Raw genomic sequence first — 6274 nt, forward strand, 5'->3', positions numbered from 1 at the left:
ATAAGTCAGTGGATGATGCAGTCAACATGGGACTGCATTACATACTACAACACTCACCCAGCTCACTGTCTCCCCCGCCATCTGTCAGTGGATCACAAGCTTCCTGACTGACGGTGCAGCAAGTGAGGCTGGGGAGCATCATTTCTAGCACCCGGACAACCAGTACCAGTGCCCCCCAGGGATATGTGCTCTCCCCACTGCTCTTCTCCCTTTAGACTAATGACTGCACCTCACAGGATCCATCTGTTAAACTCCTGAAGTTTGCAGACAAGACAACTGTGATTGGCCTTATCCGAGATGGTGATGAGTCTGCATACAGACGGGTGGTGGAACGGCTGGCCCTCTGGTGTGGTCAGAACAATCTGGAGCTAAATACACTCAAGACTGTGGAGATGACAGTGGACTTCAGGAGGAGACCCCAATACTCCCCCCACTCACTATACTCAACAGTATTGTGTCTGCTGTGGAGACCTTCCGGTTTCTGGGTGTCACAATCTCCCAGGACCTGAAGTGGACACCCAGCGCGGACACTCTTATCAAAAAGGCTCAGCAGAGGTTGTATTTCCCACGTCAACTCAGGAAGTACAACCTGCCTCAGGAGCTGCTGATTCAATTCTATTCAGGAATAATCCAGTCTGTTCTCTGTTCGTCCATCACTGTCTGGTTTGGATCAGCTACCAAACACGACAAGAATAGACTCCAAAGAACTGTCAGGGCTGCGGAAAGGAATATTGGCGTGAAGCTGCCCTCGATCCAAGACTTATATGCATCTAGAGTCAGGAAGCGAGCAAGCAGCATCATTGTAGACCCATCACACCCTGGACATCACCTGTTCCAACTCCTTCCTTCTGGTAGGCGCTTTAGTTCACTGTATCCCAGGACGAATAGGTACAAGAACAGTTTCTTTCCATATGCCATCAGTCTTATGAACACTTGAATTTTAGTCTATTATAAACCAAGTCCACCTGTACATACATAGGTATACATCATTGTATATAGTTCACGATTATTTGCACTATTGCTTTGTTTGCTTTTTGATTCTGTACAGCGAGAGCTCAGGGAAACCGGCATCAAATTCCCTGTATGTGTCCACATACTTGGCAATAATAAAGGATTCTGATTCTGATTCTGATTCCTTTCCTGTCCATATATCTATCCAATTTAACTTGAAATGACAACATCGAACCTGCCTCCACCACTTCTGCTGGAAGTTCGTTCCACAAAGCTACCACTCTCTGAGTAAAGAAGTTCCCCCTCATGTTACCCCTAAACTTTTGCCCTTTAACTCTCAACTCATGTCCTCTTGTTTGAATCTCCCCCACTCTCAATGGAAAAAGTCTATCCACGTCAACTCTATCTATTCCCCTCATAATTTTAAATACCTCTATCAAGTCCCCCTCAACCTTCTACGCTCCAAAGAATAAAGACCCAACTTGTACAACATTTCTCTGTAACTTAGGTGATGAAACCCAAGCAACATTCTAGTAAATCTCCTCTGTACTCTCTCAATTTTATTGACATCTTTCCTATAATTCAGTGACCAGAACTGTACACAATACTCCAAATTAGGCCTTACCAATGCCTTATACAATTTCAACATTACATCCCAACTCCTATACTCAGTGCTCTGATTAATAAAGGCCATCATACCAAAAGTTTTCTTCGCCACCCTATCCATATGAGATTCCACCTTCAGGGAACTATGCACCATTATTCCTAGATCTCTCTGTTCTACTGCAAAGGCTTAAAAGCTTTAAGATATTAAAAGCTTTTTTAAGTATATAAAGGGTAAAAGAGAGTCGAGGCTAGATATAGGACCAATAGAAAATGATGCTGGAGATATTGTAATGAGAGACGCAGAGATGGTAGAGGAACTGAATGCATATCTTGCATCAGTCTTCACAGTGGAAGACGTCTGCAGATACCAGACATTCATAAGTATGTTCAGTGAAAATTACAACTGAGAGGGTGGTCAGGAAGCTTAACAGTCTGAGGGTGGATAAATTTCCTGGACCTGATGGAATGCACCCTCGGGTTCTGAAGGAAGTAGCTGGAGAGATTGCAGAGGCATTAACGATGATCTTTCACGAATTGATAGATTCTGGCATTGTACCGAATGACTGGAAAATTGCAAATGTTACTCCGCTATTTAAGAAGGGTGGGAGGCAGCAGAAAGGAAACTATAGACCTGTTAGCCTGACATCAGTGGTTGGGAAGTTGTTGGAATCGATTGTTAGGGATAAGATTATGAAGTACCTGGAGGTACATGACAAGATAGACCAAAGCCAGCATTGTTTCCTGAAAGGAAAATCTTGCCTGACAAACCTACTTCAATTCTTTGAGGAAATTAACAGCAGGGTAGACAAAGGAGATGCAGTAGACGTGGTGTATTTGGATTTTCAGAAGGCCTTTGACAAGGTGATGCACATGAGGCTGCACAGCAAGATTTACTGTGCATAGAATTACTGGGAAGTTACTAGCATGGGTGGAGCATTGGTTAGTTGGCAGAAAACAGAGAATGGGAATAAGGGGATCCGATTCTGTCTGGCTGCCGGTTACCAGTGGAGTTCCGCAGGGGTCGGTGTTGGGACTGATGCTTTTTCGATATATGCCAATGATTTGCACAATGGTATTGATGGATTTGTGCTAAATTTGCCAGTGATACAAAGATAGGTGGAGGAGCAGGTAGTGTTGAGGAAACAGAGAGACTGCAGGGAGACTTTGATAGTTTAGGGGATTGGGGAAAGGGGTGGCAAATGAAATACAATGTTGGAAAGTGTATGGTCATACACTTTGGTGGAAGAAATAAACGGGCAAACTATTATTTAGATGAGAAGAGAATTCAAAGTCCAGAGATGCAAAGAGACTTGGGAGTCCTTGTGCAAGATACCCTAAAGGTTAACCTCCAGGTTGAGTTGGTTGTGAAGAAGGCGAATGCATTGTTGGCATTCATTTCCAGAGGTATAGAATGTAAAAGCCGGGATGTGATGTTGTGGCCCTAATAGGCACTCATGAGGCCACACTTGGAGTATTGTGTGCCGTTTTGGGCTCCTTATTTTAGAAAGGATATACTGACATTGGAGAGGGTTCAGAGAAGATTCACAAGAGTGATTCCAGGAATGAAAGGGTCCCGTATGAGGAACATCTGGCAGCTCTTGGGCTGTATTCCCTGGAGTTCAAGAGAATGACATGGGATCTCATAGAAACATCTCGAATGTTAAAAGGCATGAACAGATTAGATATGGCAAAGTTATTTCACATGGTAGGGGATTCTAGGACAAGATGGCACACTTCAGGATTGAAGGATGTCCTTTTAGAAATGAGATGCGGAGAAATTACGTTAGTCAGAGGGTGGTAAATCTGTGGAATTTGTTGCCACGAGTGGCTGTGGGGGCCAAGTCATTGGGTGTATTTAAGAAAGATAGATAGGTTCTTGATTAGCCAGGGCATCAAAGGGTATTGGGAGAAGGCAGGAGAATGGGGATGACTGGAAGAATTGGATCAGCCCATGATTGAATGGTGGAGCAGACTCGATGGGCCGAATGGCCTACTTCTGCTCCTTCTTGCACAACAAGGTTGTGATTGTGGGAGATTTTAATTTTCCACACAGACTGGGAAGCCCATACTGTAAAAGGGCTGGATGGTTTGGAGTTCGTAAAATGTGTGCAGGGTAGTTTTTTGCAGCAATACATAGAGGTACCAACTAGAGAAGGGGCAGTGTTGGATCTCCTGTTAGGGAATGAGATAGGTCAGGTGACAGACATTTGTGTTGGGGAGCACAGTGATCACAATGCTATTAGGTTCAATATAATTATGGAGAAGGATATTTCTGGACCCAGGGTTGAGATTTTTGATTGGAGAAAGGCTAACTTTGAGGAGATGCGAAAGGATTTAGAAGGAGTGGATTGGGACAATTTGTTTTATGGGAAGAATGTAATAGAGTAATGGAGGTCATTTAAAGGTGAAATTTTGAGAGTACAAAATCTTTATGTTCCTGTTAGGTTGAAAGGAAAGGTTAAAAGTTTGAGAGAGCCATGGTTTTCAAGGGATATTGGAAACTTGGTTCGGAAAAGGAGAGATATCTACAATAAATATTGGCAGCATGGAGTAAATGAGGTGCTCGAGGAATGTAAAGAATGTAAAAAGAATCTTAAGAATGTAATTAGAAAAGCTAAAAGAAGATATGAGGCTGCTTTGGCAAGTAAGGTGAAAATAAATCCCAAGGGTTTCTACAGTTATATTAATAGCAAAAGGATAGTGAGGGATAAAATTGGTCCCCTAGAGAATCAGAATGGACAGGTATGTGTGGAGCCAAAAGAGATGGGGAGATTCTAAGATAAAGGAAACAGGTAGGGAAGTTATAGAAAGTATGATGATTAAAGAAGAGGAGGTACTGGAGCTTTTAAGGAATATAAAAGTGGATAAGTCTCTGGGTCCTGACAGGATATTCCCTAGGACCTTGAGGGAAGATAGTGTGGAAATAGCAGGGGCTCTGACAGGAGTATTTCAAATGTCATTAGAAATGGGGATTGGCGTATTGCTCATGTGATTCCATTGCTTAAAAGGGGTTCTAAGAGTAAACCTAGCAGTTATTGGCCTGTGAGTTTGACGTCAGTGGTGGGTAAATTGATGGAAGGTATTCTTAGAGATGGTATACATGATTATCTGTATAGACAGGGTCTGATTAGGAACAGTCAACATGGATTTGTATGGGGAAGATCATGTTTAACAAATCTTATTGAATTTTTTGAAGAGGTTACTAGGAATGTTGACGTGGGTAAAGCGGTGGATGTTGTCTATATGGACTTCCGTAAGGCCTTTGACAAGGTCCCACATGGAAGGTTGGTTAGGAAGGTTCAATCGTTAGGCATTAATATTGAAGTAGTAAAATGGATTCAGCAGTGGCTGGATGGGAGATGCCAGAGAGTAGTGGTGGATAACTGTGTGTCAGATTGGAGGAAGGTGTCTAGCGGTGTGCCTCAGGGATCTGTACCGGGTCCAATGTTGTTTGTCATATATATTAATGATCTGGATGATGGGGTGGTAAATTGGATGACTAAGTATGCAGATGATACTAAGGTAGGTGGTGTTGTGGATAATGAAGTAGGTTTTCAAAGCTTGCAGAGAGATTTAGGCCAGTTAGACAAGTGGGCTGAAAGATGGCAGATGGAATTTAATGCTGATAAATATGAGGTGCTACATTTTGGTAGGACTAATCAAAATAGGACGTATATGGTAAATGGTAGGGCATTAAAGAATGCAGTAGAATAGAGGGATCTAGGAATGATGGTGCATAGTTCCCTGAAGGTGGAATCTCATGTGGATAGGGTGGTGAAGAAAGCTTTTGGTATGCTGGCCTTTATAAATCAGAGCATTGAGTATAGGGGTTGGGATGTACAAATGTTTGTAATGTTGAAATTGTACAAGGCATTGGTGAGGCTAAATTTGGAGGATTGTGTACAGTTTTGGTCACCGAATTATAGGAAAGATGTCAACAAAATAGAGAGAGTACAGAGAAGATTTACTAGAATGTTACCTGGGTTTCATCTCCTAAGTTACAGAAAAAGGTTGAACAAGTTGGGTCTTTATTCTTTGGAACGTAGTAGGTTGAGGGGGGACTTGATAGAGGTATTTAAAATTATGAGGGGGATAGATAGAGTTGACGTGGATAGGCTTTTTCCATTGAGAGTGGGGGATAGTGAGGGCATAGTTGAGAGTTAAATGGCAAAAGTTTAGGGGTAACATGAGGGGGAGCTTCTTTACTCAGAGAGTGGTAGCTGTGTGGAACGAGCTTCCTGCAGAAGTGGTTGAGGCAGGTTCGTTGTTGTTGTTTAAAGTTAAATGGACAGCTATATGGACAGGAAAGGAATAGAGGGTTATGGGCTGAGTGCAGGTCGGTGGGACTAGGTCAGAGTAAGAGTTCAGCACGGACTAGAAGGGCTGAGATAGCCGTTTCCATGCTGTAATTGTTATATGGTTATATCTTATGGTGTTATAATATGATTGATAAAGTACAGGAAAAACTTACAAGAATGTTGTCAGGAGTCGAGGACCTGCATATAGGGAAACGATAAGTCGGTTAGGTCCCTTTACAATGGAACATAGAAGGACAAGGAGAGATTTAATACAGGCTTATAGATTTATGAGGGGTATAGATAGGATAAATAAGAAGCAAGCTTTTTCCTCTAAGGTTAGACGAGAGTAGAACTAGCTGAGCGTCATAGGATAAGAGTGAAAGGTGAAATGTTTAAGGGGCTCCTGAGGGGAGCAACTT

Source organism: Mobula birostris, chromosome 4 (genome assembly GCF_030028105.1).
Source record: "Mobula birostris isolate sMobBir1 chromosome 4, sMobBir1.hap1, whole genome shotgun sequence".
NCBI lineage: Eukaryota > Metazoa > Chordata > Chondrichthyes > Myliobatiformes > Myliobatidae > Mobula > Mobula birostris.